The sequence below is a fragment of the Narcine bancroftii genome, chromosome 1, assembly GCF_036971445.1.
Source record: "Narcine bancroftii isolate sNarBan1 chromosome 1, sNarBan1.hap1, whole genome shotgun sequence".
Classification (NCBI taxonomy): domain Eukaryota; kingdom Metazoa; phylum Chordata; class Chondrichthyes; order Torpediniformes; family Narcinidae; genus Narcine; species Narcine bancroftii.
The window spans coordinates 95,961,423-95,979,023 of NC_091469.1; positions in this window are offsets into that span (position 1 = coordinate 95,961,423).

Below are 17,601 nucleotides of genomic sequence, written 5' to 3' on the forward strand. Positions count from 1 at the left end.
AGGAAGCCACTGTGAATGATTTTTTTTAAATTTAGACATCCAGCATGGTAACAGGCCATTTTACACCCCATTAACCTACACCACCAACCACCCCCCCCCCCCCCACCACCACCACCCCCACCACCATTTTGAATGGTGTTAAGAAACCGGAGCCTCTATTGAAAATCCACGCAGGCACAGGGAGACTCCTTACAGATAGTGCATGCAGGATTCAAATTCTGGTCCGAATTGTTGGCGCTGTAAAGGTGTTGCACTAACCCCTATGCCAACTGAGCCACTGAACAGTTTCTGAATTGCTTGTTATGTTAGAATGCTGGGCATTGCAATGAATTTCAGATTTCAGATTTATTGTCAATGTACATACAAGATGACACACTCTTCTCTGAGATTCTTTTTCCTGCTGGCCAGGAAGAATTACCAACCAGTAGCAGTGTAAAACGTACATCTGTAAACAATATAAACAAACTGACTGTGCAATTTCAAGAAAAAAAACCCAATAAAGTGCACTAGTAAGAGTGTTCTTAAATGACTCTCTGATTGAATTTGTTGTTAAGGAATTTGAGGGTGGAAGGGTAGCAGGTATTCATAAATCTGGTTGTGTGAGTCTTGTGGCACCTCTACCTCTTTCCTGATGGTGGCAGCCAGAACAGTGCGTGTGCTGGGTGGTGTCAAATCCTGATGATTACTGCTGCTGTCCAGGAGCTGCTCAGTCAGTGATGGGTGGCTGGGGATCTGGCACAGAGATGTTTGCCAAGCTCATGAATCACCCGGGTAGAGAAGCCAATGGGCCAAGTGTTGGATGGTGGGATTAATATACATGGGTTCCCATTGGCCAGTATGGATATAGTGGGCTGAATTTCTGTATGGCTCTATGATTAAAATGTCTTACATTAGTTGAAGAACTCAAAAGCTCAAACACAAAGGCATTATCAATGGTTTCAGTTTGAATTTCATAGCTTCTTGAGTCAGTAGCAATAAGAAGGAAGACCCAAAAGGATGAATAACAATGTAAAGATACCACACATAATACTTTTTGATAAAAATATCTGTGCAAATGAACCAACACAACTGATTTTGAACCTAAGGGCTCCATCAGCATAGCCAAGTCATAAATCTAAATCTGAGGATCAAATGCTCTTTTAAAACCAGACCACTCAGTAATTTGCCCTGCCAAGCAGAGATAACCCTATCTCTTCACAGGTAGATCCTTGGACTTTCTTCATTGGTTTCATTGAGCCTTGATTTCCTCTCACAATTTATCTTATCCGGTGATCTTTCTTCTGTTAATCTCTAGAGCTGGGTTAACTTCCCCAAAGTTTAATGTCACTGCTGGTTTTGTTCGTGTAAACTCTTGGGTTAAAATTTATGAACTGTTGGTGCTGGAAATCTGAAATTGGACACGTTCAAGGATGTGTTGATGGGAATATAGGCAACAGGGCAGATTGCATGTGCTGGGGGACTGGAGCAACACACAAAATGCAGGGAACACCTCAGTGGCCAAGACAGTGTGCACAGAAAGGGCAGATTAGTTCTTACCCTCAGGAGGGTGGAGGGGGGGGGGTGGCGGTGTGGTGCGATGGCATAGGAGAGAGACATGGTGGAGCATCCCTCCCAGCAGATTTGAATAAATACCCGTATTGAAGTGATTGAAAATTACATCAAAGTATTTAAACTGAGATTTAATAAGTAATCAGTTATGAAAATCCAGTATGAAAAAAAACAACAGCTCAGACTATGAAAAGACTGACTTTATGACCAACAGTAAGTTTGGAAGAAGGTCGGCCTACCTTGGAACCGGAGCCTGCATCCTCGATTCATCCTCCCCCCCCGGACAGCAAAGATTGCCGGCAGCGCCATTGGGAACGCCGGCGTCTGTGCTGAGGAGCTCCGAGAAAAATGGCATCCAGAGCTCTCCTCCCGAAGCCAAAGAGATGGTGCACATGCACACAATACCAAGTATTTTTAACCCTGGGGGGAGGCTGCTACTTATCAATCCAAGGAGTTTGGATTGACTGAGAGTAGGCCACATACCTGAGGGGAAGGGGAGAGGGGAGCAGAGAAGACTGTGAAAGAATTTAAAGGGGCAGCAGAAGGGGGAGAGGATCAACCACAAGGACACGGCTCTGGAGAAGAACTGAGCAGTGACCCAGAAGAAGAAGAGCCTGAAACACTTAAGTCTGAATACAAAAAATATTTTGATGGACAATTTCAAGTTATGCTACAACATATGTCAGTGGGTTTTAACTCTGTTAATCAACAACTGGCTAGTGTTAAGGCAGAAATGGTGAAACATGCAAAGGTAGTAGAGAAAGTGCAAGAAAAAGTGAAGAAAATGGATGACTTATGACCCTTCACCCAAGCTGGAAAATGTTAAAAGTCTCACTCGTTTGGAGAGGTTTTGCTTTTGTTTGTTTAAGCAGTGTGGCCTTTGGACCACTTCCCACACCTTGGCAACAATATCCTGGTGAAACCAGAACAATGATAATAAAAAGTCTTCAATGTGTCAGTCAAATCTTTAGACACTAAAGAAAAAAGGATGTTCGTCGATCAAAAGTTCAGATGTGCCACAAAAGTCGTGCACCACAGGCAGTACATACGGTTCATGTTACAGTGCCAGGGACCTGGATTTGTATCTGGCACTGTCTGTGAGATGTTTGTACACTCTCCCTATGACCTGTGTGGGTTTTCCCTGGGTGCTCCAGTTTCCCCTCACTCATCAAAATCATACAGCGTTGGTAGGTTAGTCAGTTGTAATTACAGATTGTAATCTACAGCTACAGTATCAAAAATACATTTAAATTTACCTGTGATCCTTATCATTAATTTATGCTTCTGAGACTTCGAAAATCTACAGCAGGCACATTAAGACGCTGGGAAGAGCTGTTGTAATGGCAGGTGCGGACCTGCAGAGAATGGAGACACCTAGTTCAACTGCCATTGGCTCTGTGCAGACTTTAAGTAACCTGTTAAAGGAGCCCATGATGTTTTATTTTAAAATCGTGTGACCATTGGGATTGGCCCCAAAATGGCATTACCTATGATCGGCAGTGGCCACAAGGGGTTGCAGACTCCAGGGAAGCAGAGGACCGGCGTATGACACCAGAAAATGGGGAGAACATGCCCCATTTGAGAAGAAGAAGCAGAAGATACGATCCTATGAGATGGTGACCAAGGAAACAGACCAGCAAGGGACTCTGAGGCTCAAGAACATACAGGTGGCAGGGCTATTGGCCATTCAGGGCAAGAAACCCACGCTGGCTGAGGTCAGGCTGCAGATTGCTGGAGACTGGCTGGAGACTTGCTGAAGGGTTACCAGATATCAGAACAGGGATACAAGAGGGTGGTGACGGGCACTGAGAACTTACTGATTGTGTCAGAGGTTGGATCTGGAGCTTGGGTTGCCAATGGTTTGAACAGAAGTCTCTGTCAGTGGGTTTTAACCACTGGAGCACTGGAGTTAAATCCAGGTACATTCAATTACTCTGGGGAGACTCCCTTTTTCTTCTTTTTTCTCTGACTGTAAGGGGTACCAGGCAATTTCTGCTGAAGCTAAATCTTTGTCTGCCTTACAGTAAAGGAAATTTCATGTGATATCTCATTTTCTGTTTTATGACATGACAATAAAATAATGTTGAATCTTGAATAATGAGTCATTACAATCTCTGCAAATATCGTCCAGGTTCACTGCAAGGGTAAGTGATCCAGGATCTTCTTCTGTGCCAAATTTCTGAGAGTTGTGCACCAAATTACACTTAATTGCTATGATGGGCTGCCACTTTCTTTGTGTGTTAATGGCAGACTCTTAAAACAGATACTCCATGGAAAGGAATTAAGAATATGCTTGTGATAGTATAGATTCTATCACCAATGTGTATATGTACAGATGTTAGTGTAGGATGACTGTGATTGGCTGAGAGTGGAGCCACACCTACTGGCAGGTCTTAAAGGATTGCTCCTAGCCAGACCAGGTCATTCTGGACTGGTTGACCTATTTGTGATATGCTCCAGTCTTTTAGTTAATAAAAGCCTTGGTTTGGATCAACAAATCTTTGGTTCTTTCGACGCGCATTACAATGATCAATGCCTTTTCAAAATGGAACATCCCAAATAACTTTTGGGAACCTCTGGCCCACAACGTTCAAAGCAGAGAAGGAGTATTCAGGAAGCATTAAGAATCTCGAGTCCATACATTAAAAGCACACAGAGGCCCAGCTTGAGTGGCCCATTGTCATAAACTACCCACCTGCCACCCTGTCAGTCATTGCAGGATTTCCACATTAGTCTCAGTCATCGCAGGTTCTCCACACACACCGCACCCCTCCCCCCCCAAAATGTGTCACCCTCGATCCTACAGATGCTGCAAGTTTAAAATAAAAGTGGAAAATGCCTCAAATACCCAACAGGTCGAGCTGTGTCTCTGGCCCAGTTGTAAATCTGCGATCAGAACAGGGAAGGAAAGTAAAGGAACTTGTTAAGCTGTAGTGAAGTTGGTAAGGGGCATATCTCCAATTGAGTAAAAGCAGGGAAAAGACATATCAAAGTCATCTGGTCAATAACTAGACAAATGAGCAAATAACTAAAGAATGAGAAGGTCGATAAAAGACAAAAATATAATATGTAGAGCAAGAAGTGAAACTTAGAAATCTGTGATTGCAGTAATTTTGCTGAGCAATTGTGCAGTACCTACAACAAGATGACAATAAACTTGTTATTATTATTTTATCATGACTTTATTTCTTTATGACTTTGAAGTAGGCCATATGGCCCTTCACGTCTATGCCAGTTTTCAGACCAATCCCATTTGGTGTGCTCAACCCACCACTGTTCACGCTACTGACCCACGTCTGCTTCGCCAGATCCGTCTCCAACAGTGTCATCAAGTTTGCAGATGTCACAACGGGAGTTGGACTCATCAACAACAATGATGAATTGCAATATAGAGAAGAGATTTAAGATCCTGTGAAATAGTACAAGTAATAACCTGAGGCTTAACATGGACCAGGCTCAGCGCCAATGGAGGGCATCCATGGGCATTGCATTCCCCCAAACGAGGTGCTGTGCTCCCCCCATACAGTCGTGGCCATCCCTGGCCATCAGACCTACCCCAATCCCTCCCATGTCAGTAGTGTCTAGGTTGCAGCACACTAGCATGACAGATTATGTTGTGTTTGTATTGTATATAGATATGTTTTGGGGAGATAAATTGGGGCAGGCATTTTTAATGTAGGTCAAATACAAACACTTTAAAACAGATCTTATTTAAAATACTGGAACTCTGCTCATTCTAGACAGGTCGGCACCGAGAGCCTTTGCAAAAGCTTTGGAGAGGGCCAAAGAGACTTCACTAATGGATTGTTGTTTACGAAAAGGCAACAGATGAAAGAACTCATCAGAGCTGTGGGCTGTCTGGAGTGGAACTTGCTGTTCTAAGAGGGTCATGTGGTTTTGCAAGCAGAGAGAGTAAAACAGGCTTTTTTCTCAGAGAGAGAGAGAGAGAGAGAGGGAATTCAGTTCTGCAGTTTTTCATTTAGCAGCAGCAGCTGGGACTAGAACATGACAAGCTGGTAAGCTTGTGGAAAACCTCATTTGGAAGATGGGTTGTGACTGCTTAGTTCAGCCTGGTCAAGGCCTTTGTGGCTCATGCAAGAGGAGAGGACTGGCTGTCTAATGTTTCACTTGAAATAAGGGAAATAAAAAGGAACTCTGTGGTGACCAGAAAGAAAGAGGTTATCATCTGGAAAACCCTGATGGGGCAAGTTTCTTCTGCAAGACACTGAAGTGGCTGGTTACAAGGAATCGGTTATGGGTGTCCAGCAAACAACAAATCTCTCTCCAAAACCCGACAAGAACCTTCCAAAACACTCATCAGAGTTGTGGGCTGCCTGGGTGAGGCCAAATGCAAACTAAAAGAACAGCACCTCATATTCTGTCGTGTTACAACACGACAATATGAAAATTGAATTTTCCAATTTCAGAGAATCCACACCTCCCTCTTCCTCCCTCCTGATCCACCCAGGTCCTCTCATATACACCCTCTTTCTAAACCTGCCCCAAAGGTACTTGATAGCCCCGCTAACACCTGAATCCAACTGCCCATTACTGGTTTTCCTATCCACTCACCACTTCATTATCTCAACTTTGAAAAATGTACAAATTTGATTTAAATTTAAAAATTCCACAATCTCCAGCACTTTATTATTTCCACTTACCACCTCCCACTGCTATATCCACCCTTCTCTCCCCATCTACTCATCAACACCCCACCACACCTGGATCCATCTATCATGTGTCAGCTCCTGCCTTGCCCCTTCCTCACCGTTTTATCCTGGCAATTTCCCCTTTACGCTCTCAGTCCTAGTTCAGGGACTCAAAACACTGATGATCTCTTTCCCTGCTGCCGTACCTGCTAAATTCCTGTAGCAGTGTTTTGTTCTTTGCTGAATATTCCAGCAACTGTAGTTTCATGTCTCCAGGATAAAATAAATACTGAAAATAGCAGAGCATCAAAAAATTATTTTCAAACGAACATATCAGATTGCTCTCATTTAGAAGTGTAATGCAACTAACCTTAATGGTCCTTGTGAGGAATCTTCAGCACCAACTCAGAATTAATTTGAATAAAATGTGAAACTACCTCAGAGAAAGTAATTCAGACATTTTCTTTTATGGTCTATCTACAGAGATGTTATGATGATGCTCAGTCCATTTATGCGAATTCTGCAGTAATTGCTTTGGATGATATTCTCCAGAACTAACCATTAAAACAATTGTAATTCCAGCATACCTAACTTATTGACTTCTGCTTGTTTTAGTTCACTACTCGAAGGCAATCATTCCCAAATTGAGTTCCTCCCGTGTATTCTGGTGAAAAGGCTATTGCTGTTCAGGGATCCCATTGCAAAAGCAAACAAAGGAGGTCATTGACATCTCATTTCATTATCTTCTAAATGACCAGCAACTTCTGAGAAACAATTTGATGCTATTAATGTTCAGGAGATATGAAACCTATAGATATTTACAAGGCTGTCATTAATAAGTACTTTGAACTTTATGTGGAAAATAACAGAGAGGAATCTGGGCTCTTCCACAATATAAAATTAACTATTTCTCTTTCATGCATCTCCAACTGCTCACGAGACAGATCTTGAAGGAAGGTTCTTCTTTGTCAGTTCCATGGGGGTGACAATTACTTGCTTCCACTCCAGATGGCTTAAAGGACAGATGTGGTACCCACAATCTCTGCTGTAAGTAGTTCAGGAAACATTTAATGGGGCGGTTGGGTCCTTCGAAAGCAGGTGTGCACTTTCTGCCACTGACATGGGGTTCTGTGTGTTTTTAATGCATGCTTCTTAGGTTCTCAGCACCATCTCCTTCTCCATTCTGATCAGTCATAGATCAATGGACATAGTACACTTTATCCAGGAGGTTTTGAGAATATCACTGTGCTAGAGCTCAAAATAGAGTATCGTTTTTGTTTCCTTGGGAGAATAATTGATACTCCTGGCCAAATTCGATGCCTTGGGCAGAAAACGTTCCTCTGGCATGTTGATCTTGGGAAAGAAGAAATCTGGAAGTCTAATTTCATTAGGGGCTAAAAACAACATAGATTTTATAAATCAAAATTAACAAGTGTTTAAAATTTAGTCGAAAATGTTTATATCAAAGGAACATATATCCTACACAGCATTTGGTGCAGAATCCTGAGGAATGTAGATCACAGTTCTTGTGTTCACACCCAAACCTCCTCCCTCGGGGCCCTACGTAATCCTTCCAAGTGAAGCAACACCTCACTTATGAATCTGTGGTGATCATCTACTACATCCAGTGCTCTTTTCTGCATCTGAGAAATTGGCTGCAGAATGGGAGATTGCTTCACTGAGCACCTCACCTCTGTCAGTCGCATTGGAGAATCTCCTAGTGGCCTCCCATTTTAATCCCCCATCCCATTCCCTTGCTGACATGTCTGACCGTGGTCTCATGCATTACCAGACTGAGACCACCCACAGGTTGGAGGAATAGCATCTCATCTTCCCTCTGGGCCCCTCCAGTCTCATGACATTAACAGTGATTTCTCCAGTGTTTATTAAACCCTCCGTCCCCTGTCCCCCATCTTCATCCCCCTGTTTCCTTTCCTCTAATTCTACTTTTCTCTCTCTCTTCCTCAATTCCCTTTTCCTTCTGTCTCCTTTCACAGAGCCAAAAACAGTTCTCACCTCTGCTTTTATCATATTCAATTAACATTTTTGTTGTATAGACTCTTCCCCCTTCTTTTTCTCCCATTCTTTATTCAGACACCTGCGGGCTTTTTGCTTATTCTTTGAAGAAAGGCTCAGGCTTGAAACATTGGTTATTTATCCTTACCTCCCATCGATGCTGCGAGACTGGGTGAGTTCCTCCAGTAATTACTGTGTGTTTTTACTATATTTATGAGTCTGATTCATCTGAGTTTGTGTTGAGAAGGCTCAACAACAGTAAAGTGATTTAATTTCAGGTATAGGGGGTCTTTGCCTGTCCTTTTTGTGATATGAATGTTAGTTGTCATTTATTAGCACATACCTTCAGGTTCTCTAAACCTTAGTGACTGTTTTCTGGATGCCTGCTGTGTGTTGTCTGGGCCCCTGCTGTGTGTTGCCTGGGTCCAAGCAGTGTGTTGTCTGGGTCCCTACAGTGTTCTGTCTGGGCCCTGCTGTGTGTTGTCTGAGCCCAATGCCATATTGTTTGAGCCCCTGCTGAATGTTGTCTGGGCCCTGCTGTGTGTTGTCTAGGCCATGCTGCGTATTGTCTGTGTGTGGCTATATGCAGACACGGACTGCTTAACTTGTTAATGAGTTGGGAATAGAATTGAGCCTTGTACAAATTTCAATAATTAGCCCAGTTCTGATATTTTGCCAAACTACATTGTTTCACCGTTTCTGCAATTATACCAAAGGCATTTCATCTCCCATTCTTTGTGAGAATGCACTGGATTTACATATTAATTGCCATTAAACTTGCAACAAAAAGTCAGGCCTGGAATTTAAATCCCTATTAACAACATATCCAGTAAAGTGAAAGCTTAAACGGTTCAGACTTATTGTTTTAAATTTCAAATTGCAGTTTGACTTTTTTTTCAACATGACAAAGTAGAAAACATGTCTCTCTTGAATCTGTTGTTTCTTATTTCTGCTTTTTTTCTTTTCTCATGTGTGCCTGTTTTAGAACCTAATAACATAAGAAATAGGAGCAGGAATAGACGATCTGGCCCGTCAAGCTTGCTCTGCCATTCAATGAGATCACGACTGATCTGATGAAAGGCTCATCTCCACCTACCTCTCTTTTCCCTATTTTCCTTAATTCCCCTATTGTGCAAAAATCTATTTACCTTGTCTTAAAATATATTTACTGAAGTAACCTCCACTGTTTCAATGGGCAGCGAAATCCATAGATTTATCACCCTCTGGGAAAAGCAGTTCCTCCTCATCTGTGTCCTAAATCTACTACCTTGAATCTTGAGGCTCTTTGCCGTAGTTCTAGTCTCCGCCACCAATGGAAGCATCTTATTGACCTCTGTCTCTTTGATTGAAATTCACCTGACCTCTCTCCATCATTCCTCCAGCTCTTTGTCAGTCTTGGACAGATACGACGTGTTCATCAGGGCTTCAAGTCTAATCCTCTCAAGCACAGTGAACAATTCAGACTTCAAACAGAGTTACGGGATGAAAATATTGTAAGGTGAAGGATGTAAAAAATCTTGAATGCTTTTGCTGCATCATGCCCCCACTCCACAAAACCCACTTGTGGAATGGACAACAAAGATTTTGCTTCCTGAACGCTTTTGGTGTATTTTATGGATTGTGGGGGTGCTCATCCTGATAGTCACCTTGAAATTCTCCCATCACACACCATTTTTTTTAATATATAACCTTTTTTTGTGATTTCCTGTCATATTTTATCTTAAGTCTACTTCAAGCATACAAACCATGAAATGCAATGTGTCATTGAAAATTCATTTTCTGCATTCGCACTTGAACGTCTTCCCTGCTGATCTTGGTGCAGTCAGTGACAAACATGGCAGCAGGTTTCATCAGGCTGCTTGTGACCATGGAAAAATGACATCAAGACAACTGAAATCCATCAGTGCAGGCTAACAATTGTTGGACATTGACAAGAGAGGCTCTAGAGGCTGATACATACGAAAATTAGCAGCAAAACATTTTTAAGTCAATTAAACTAATGCAATATGTCAGCATCATTATGCAATTAAACATGCTAAATTCAATCAAAGTACATTTAATATTTCTTCAGCATCTTATGTGATACAGCAAATTGGAAATTATCTTTGCTTCCATCTTAAAATTGTCTATCATAATCCCCAATTTATATTCAGGAAGCAAACCTTCTGAAAAAAAAAATTGTTGTCCAGTGTGACAGGTCATACATTGCTCATTTGTGAAATGTATTGTCCTGTCAAGTAAACTAAAGCACTATAAGCTTACTCCTTACTCCCTTCAAATTTAAACACAAACATAAATGATGATTAGAAGTTATGTCCACTTGAACTCTAAGGCTATGTGCTATCAAGCCATACACCAGCTGACATTTTAAGGTGACTTTCACTGGTGCATAGCACAGATGAAACATGACTAATCTTGCAAAATGTACGTGCTGAGCTTGGAAATACAGAAAATTGTAAATCAAATTAACACCTGGCCTAGTGGGCTTAAGAATGAAGTATCACCTGTCACTATGCTGGTCACTACACCCAGGTGCTCCACTGATCTAGAATTAAGGAATTCACAGGCACTCTAAGTGGATAATGATTAAACGGCAAAGGATAAATATGTTGCTCAGCTGTGGAAAAAAAATCTAAAACAGTAAAACTCCTGGTGTCCAGAATTGAAGCAACCAGCAAAAAAATTAAAGGAAAATATATTTTTTAAAATTAAAATAAATAAGAATAAAATACTAGTTAAAAATACACAAGTTTAAAATGTAAAAGTTACCTTTCTCTGAAGTAACACATAAACCTTTGGTGAAGATGGGAACAAATATTCAGCCAGTGAAGTGCCTTGGTTGTGCTTTGCTCGTAGCAACGGTGTGAAAAAAGTTGTTTGAAACCGCTTCGGCGTCACCCAGGATAAAGGGCTGATCGATGCCGCTCGCTGTTGGGATTATTCTCTTAAAGTGTATCCTTATCTCTGCTTCATAAGAGTTGCCCCAGCCAGAGGCTTTATCTGTAAATTTGGGGGAGAGAGATTTATTATCTAGAATGCTATTGCTCATCTTTCGAGCAGCTCTGTGGAGAGGGAGGAACTCTCAGCAACAGTTAAATGCTTTCAAAGAATGCTTTAAGGTTTATTTACACATGCAAGTGAAATTTGTTCAGTGTAAGTGCAGCTAATAATTTTTATCTTTTAAACTGCTTATTCTTAATGAAGGTGTATTAGTTAAGCATTGTAAGAGTGAGTTTCAAGCAACCGGAAAATACACTTATCCAGCATCTACCTATCACCATAGGTGCTGAAAACCACAGGTTTCACTGTATTTCAACATGCATTCTGTTCTATTTTTCTATTATATTTTGTTTTATTCCATGGGATCTGAATTGTTTGCATTAAAATATTTCTAATGAAATGTCTCAATTTGCTACTTATTATAATGTAGCATGTGACAGGAGCCCACAAGGGTTAGTTTCAGATTCCTTTACAAGCTGCACCTTTTCGATTTTCACCAGGAAGTATGCAGGCATCACTGATACACCTTAAGGCATGTGGTGCTTAGTCAAAGTGCCTTCATTTCACTTTGATGGTAACTTCCAATAAATAACATGGAGTGCACTGAAGCTATTATTGACAATCAGAATAAGAGGTAGTTCATAAATAGAAGGCAGCCACTGAAACATTCAGTCAGCAAAATCTGCATTTTGATATCTCAGCATCTATCCAAAATTGGTTCATAATTTCTGCTGGAGTCATTTATTTTGCTAGTTCATTTATTTTGACTTCATGTGGAAAGTGCTGAAGTTCAAATTAAGGACCATTCTGCGACATTTTGCTGTACTGAATGAGGTATTTTTGAGTTGCAATAAGATACCTTTGGAAGAATTTCAAAGTCGATATGAGGAGGAAAGAATTGTTCTCTTTCATGAACTTTCTTCCTGTGGCTCAGAGAGCAGTATCCCATGATGAGCTCCAAAGCAAAGGGCAATAAATGCCATGTTATGCTCTGGGGGCAGTGTCTTGGAGATTTTGCCCACTGAACTGTCCTCCAAGGGGCAGTGATGAATCAGAGCCAAAATTTATTGTCATAAACATATCATGAAATTTGCTGTTTTTTTCTGCAGCATTACAGGTGCAAAATTGCTATAAATTACATTTTAAAATAAAATAAATAAATTAGTACAAAAGAAGAGAAAGTGAGGTAGTCCCTGTATTTCATTGTCTATTCAGAAATCTGATGGCAGAGAGGAAGAAGCTGTTTCTGTGTAACATCTTCAGACCTGCTTCCTGATGGTAACAGCGAGAAGAGGTCATGGCCTAGGTGATGAGGGTCCTTGAGGATAGAGACTGCTTTCTTGCGACACCGCCTCTTGTAAATGTCCCTAATTGAGTGGATTAATGTCCATGATAGCACTGGCTGAGCTCATATCTCTCTGTAGCCTCTTTGTGTCCTGTTCTTTGGCACCTCCATACCAGACAATGATGCAACCAGTCAAACTGCTCTTCATGGTACACCTGTAGAAATTTGCAAGAGTCCTTAGTGACATACCAAATGAAGGCCATCCGAAGTGGAATATTGAGTTGAACCCAGCTGCCTATGGCTGACTGGGCCACATAACATTCTACTGTTGTGAGTCAAGATGAACTTCTGCAGTTCAGGGTGAGTTAGGAGACAAGTGGAGGAAAGAATTGTGGAAGATTCATGAGACAGAAGGTGGCTGATCAACTCATCCTTTCTATCCTATAAGGCATCACCTGTCACTGCTGGTTACCATGTACATCAGTGTGAAGGTGGTCTGCAACTAAAGCATTCTTGGCCACTTTAAGTTGCCAATCCAAAATTGAATGTGTTGTAGAACTGCTTAAAAATTCTCATGTTACAAAATACAATCTGTTACATTTTCAATTATATTTTCATGTTGTCATACAATGAGGAAACAGGCCTCTATCCATGCTGGTCTCAATGTCTGTCTATTCTAATCCCACTGAGTCCTTGTCCCTCCAAACCTTTTCAGGAAAGTATCTGTCCAAACACTTTTAAGATGATATAATTGTATCTTCATTCACCACCCTCTGTGTGAAAAACTTACTGTTCAATTTCCTTTAAATTTCTCTCCTTTAAACTGTTCCCTCCAGTTCTAGACTCTGCTGTTCTGTGTAATAGATTCAGACAATCTATCCCCTCCTTCATGTCCCTTCATAATTTTATAACCATCAATGTGATCACTGCACAAGAATCCCACACACCAATGAAAATAATCCCAGCCGATCTAATTTCTCCTCATTACCACAGCACACCATTGCAGGCAGCATCCTGGTGAATCTTCTTCAATCTCCCACCTGCATCCACCTATTTTCAATTGCCCTGTGTTCCTTACCACTTCTCCTCTCTCCTCCCCACCCCCATCTCTTTATTCAGGCATCTTCCTGATTTTCAGCACTCCTGAAGAAAGGCTTTCTGGTTTGGCTCTCTGTGGTCACTGTGTGACCTTCCAAGGTTCTCCAGCATTTTTCGTGTACTGCATCCTGGTAAATCTCTTGCTATCAGTGTCTTCCTGTAGTTTGTAAACCAAACCTGTACACAATATTTAGTCTAACCATTGTCTGGTAGAACCACAATGTGACATCTCACCCCATAGTCAGTGCCTAGTCTAGTGCAACAAATGCCTCTTTTCTCCACCTTACACCTCTGCTATGACCTTGCACTCTAACTTTTCTTAGGTCCATGCCATTTACTGCATAAGCCCTACCAGAATTTGAGCTCCCAAATGGCTTTAACTGATACTCATCAGTTTAAACACCATTTATCATTGCTCAACCCTATTTTCCAGATGATCTATGTCCCAAATATGTCTTCAGAAAACCTTCTTTGCTATCTGCAGCTTTACCAACCTTTGAATCAACTGCAAAAGTATTAATAGGTGGCATGGTTGGCATAGAGGTTAGCGCAATGCCTTTAGAGCGCCAGCAATTGGGACAGGAATCCCAGGCTGTCTGTAAGGATTTTGTATATTCTCCCCATGTCTCTGTGGGTTTTTCCTGGGGGATCTGGTTTCAAAACATACCAGGGCTGTAGGTTAATTGTTAATTGGGTGTAAATTGGGTGTCACGGATGCATGGGCTGAAATCCCTGTTACTGTGTGTGATAGTATAGATTCTATCACCAATGTGTATGTGTACATATGTACAGATGGTAGTGTAGAATGACTGTGATTGGCTGAGAGTGTAGCCACACCTACTGGCAGGTCTTAAAGGATTGCTCCTAGCCAGACCAGGTCATTCTGGACTGGTCGACCTACTTGTGATATGCTCCAGTCTTTTAGTTAATAAAAGCCTTGGTTTGGATCAACAAGTCTTTGGTTCTTTTGACACACATTACAATGTGCTGTATGTCTACATTTAAATTTAATCATATTACTTCCTTTCTCATTAAAGTATTTATATATCACTCCCAGCATCAATCCCTGAGATACACATCTTGTTATACATTTCCAATCAGAAAAAAAGAAAACATTCACTACGATCATCTGCCTCGCATCAACTTGTCAATTTAGGATCCAGTTTGTCAACATGCCTTGGATCCCTTATGCTCATGATGACTCTTTCTTTGCTTTACCACAGACAAAAGTTGAAGTATGTCATGTTTATTACATTTTAAATGTATTATTATGTGACAATAGAAGTAACATTTAACTGTCCTTACTGGTCTGCCTTCAAGTCAAAGTCCAATTGGATATGTGAGACAATCTCCCCTGAACAAAAACATGACAACTCCTCCTCATCCCTCCCTTGTTTCTGACCAATGCTTAACTGTTTCAATGTATTACTTTTCATGAAATAAATCAGTGTACTGCTTGATTCTGTTATATGTGATGTGATGGAAGTTCAAAATTAAACTAATCTCACCTTCAGGCACTAGTTCTGTAATCCTATAGGTTATAGCTCTTCAAAGAACTTGTCTGAGGGAATTGGAAGTGGAATTGAATTGAATTATTGTTAAGTGTACTGATATCCAATGAAAATATTTGATTTGAATGCTTTCTAGATAACTCAATCTCTGCATAGTACAGCAGGATGTGCAAAAATTTTAAAAAATAACACAATAGGTCAATAAAACAGAAGTGCCGGTTGTCGTATGAAAGAGAGAGTTAGTCAAATAGAGCAAGGCATCATCAGGTCCGTTCAACTGACTGATCACAGATGGAAAAAACTGTGATTCACCGAAGTGCTGGAGAAACTCAGCAGGTAATGGAAAGAACAAAAACTGTCCTTGAATCAGGAGGTGAGTGTTTTCAAACTCGTGCATTTTCTGCCCAAAGGGAGGGAGGAGAAAAGAGTGTGACCGTGATGGGATGTGTCCTCTAATACATTGGCTGCTTTCCCAAGGCAGCAGGAGGTGAAAATGGAGTCGAAGGAGGAGGGGAAGTACTTTTTTAATTTCCTACATCTGAGTCAGAGAATCCGGGTCTCCACTAACTCCCTCTAATTTTGCCCATTATTCTAATTATCTGCCCTTGTTCCTCTGCTATACTCTTCTGTGTTAAAATTAAAAGGGAAGGAGGGGCTCAGGAGAATTATGATCATTTGGGAAATGGGAGTGAACAAATTGTTGGTACTGCAGAGTGAGCAGTCTCTGGGCCCTGATCGATTTTATGCCAGGGTCTTAGAAGAAGTGGCTAGTGAGAATTGGGACTGGTTCCATTAAATTGGAAAAATAGCAAATATGACCCCTTTGTTCACAATGCAAGAAAGGCAGAGAGGAGGAAACTATACACTAGGTAGCTTAACATCTGTCATAATGAAAAGGTTAGAAGCTATTATTAATGATGTTATAAAAGGGCACAAAAATACAAGGTAATCAGGCAAACGCATTGTGGATCAGTGAGAGAGAAATCATGTAAAATAGAGCAATAAAGAAAGGTGCTGTGAATGAAGCAGAGCTGATCGAAGTCCTATACTTAAGAGTTCTGTTTGATAAGGTCACATCGAACAATATTGTGGGGAATAGAAACTAATGGTGCAGGAGGTAACATTGCTATGGACAGTTGATGAGCTGTCTGAGAGGAAGGGAGAAGGCCATTTTCTGCTCAGTAAGGAAATGAGTGATCAGCTCTGGGACCTCAATGTATAGAAATGATAGGTAGAAAAACAAGTTCTGAAAAGGACAGGAGGCTGTGAGAGAATAAAATTAGTTTAACTGAGTGCACAAAAAATGTGATAAAATGTGAATTGTTCCATTTTGGAAGGAAAAATAGAAGTCAAGCATAATATCGGAATGGTGGGAGATTACAGAGTTCTATGGCCAGTCATGGGATGGGTTATTTCATAAGGAAATGTTGGATAGCTACTGGCCTTTAGAAGAGGGAGGACTCGAATGAAATATGTTCTACTCCAAAGGGTCGAGACAGGGTAAATGCAGAAAGGATATTTCTTCTTGGTGGGTGAACCCTGCAGGATACCTTCAGGTGAGTGAATCAAAGGAAAGCATCCAGTGTAAATATAACCTGCTGCAAGACCAAGTCTGGTGCAATTGGAGACAACAAAGCATCACTTCAAGATGAGCTCTATGAAAGATTCATCTGCCAGAACAAGGAAGAATGACTGACCCCCACCCCCCACCATCATCCCCTGATGATTCTCCACTGTCAGTAAGGGGAATAACATGCTGGATGCCTTCAGCAGAGTGAGTCCGAGGAAAGCATCAGTCCAGACAGAGTACCGGCAGTGTACCGAAAACTGACCAATTAGCTAGTGTGTTTCGACAGAGTATGCTAACTATCTGTTTCAAATGGGCCTCAATCATACCGGTGCCCAAAAAGAGTGTGAATTCCTGCCTAAATTGCTACCTACCAGTGCCATTCAAATCCACAGTAATGAAGTGTTTTGAGAGACTGGTGTTGAAGCGTATCAGCACCTGTCTAAGTAACATAATGGATCCTTTCCAATTTGCCTACCACAGCAACAGGTTTACAGCTGATCCCATCTCACTGGATTTACACAAAGCCCTGGAAAACCTGGACAGCAAATACTCATCCAGTAGAAAGCTCTTTATTGACTATAGTTTGCTGTTCAACATTATCAAAATTGATTAGGGAACTCCAAGACACTAAGACAATACCCCACTGTGTAATTGGATCCTAGATTTCATCACCTTCAGACCACAATCAGTGAGAAGCGGTAAGAACATCTCCTCACAATCTCCATCAGTACTGGAGCACCACAGTGCTGCGTTCTTAGCTCCCTGCTCTATTTGCTTCACACCTTTGACTGTGTGGCTTGGTACAACACCATCTACAAATATGTTGATGATACCACAGTAGTTGGTTACATAAAAAAGGGGTGATGAGTCGGGATGCAGGAAGGAGATTCTTATCCCCCTGCTCTATTTATTGGCTTTACACCA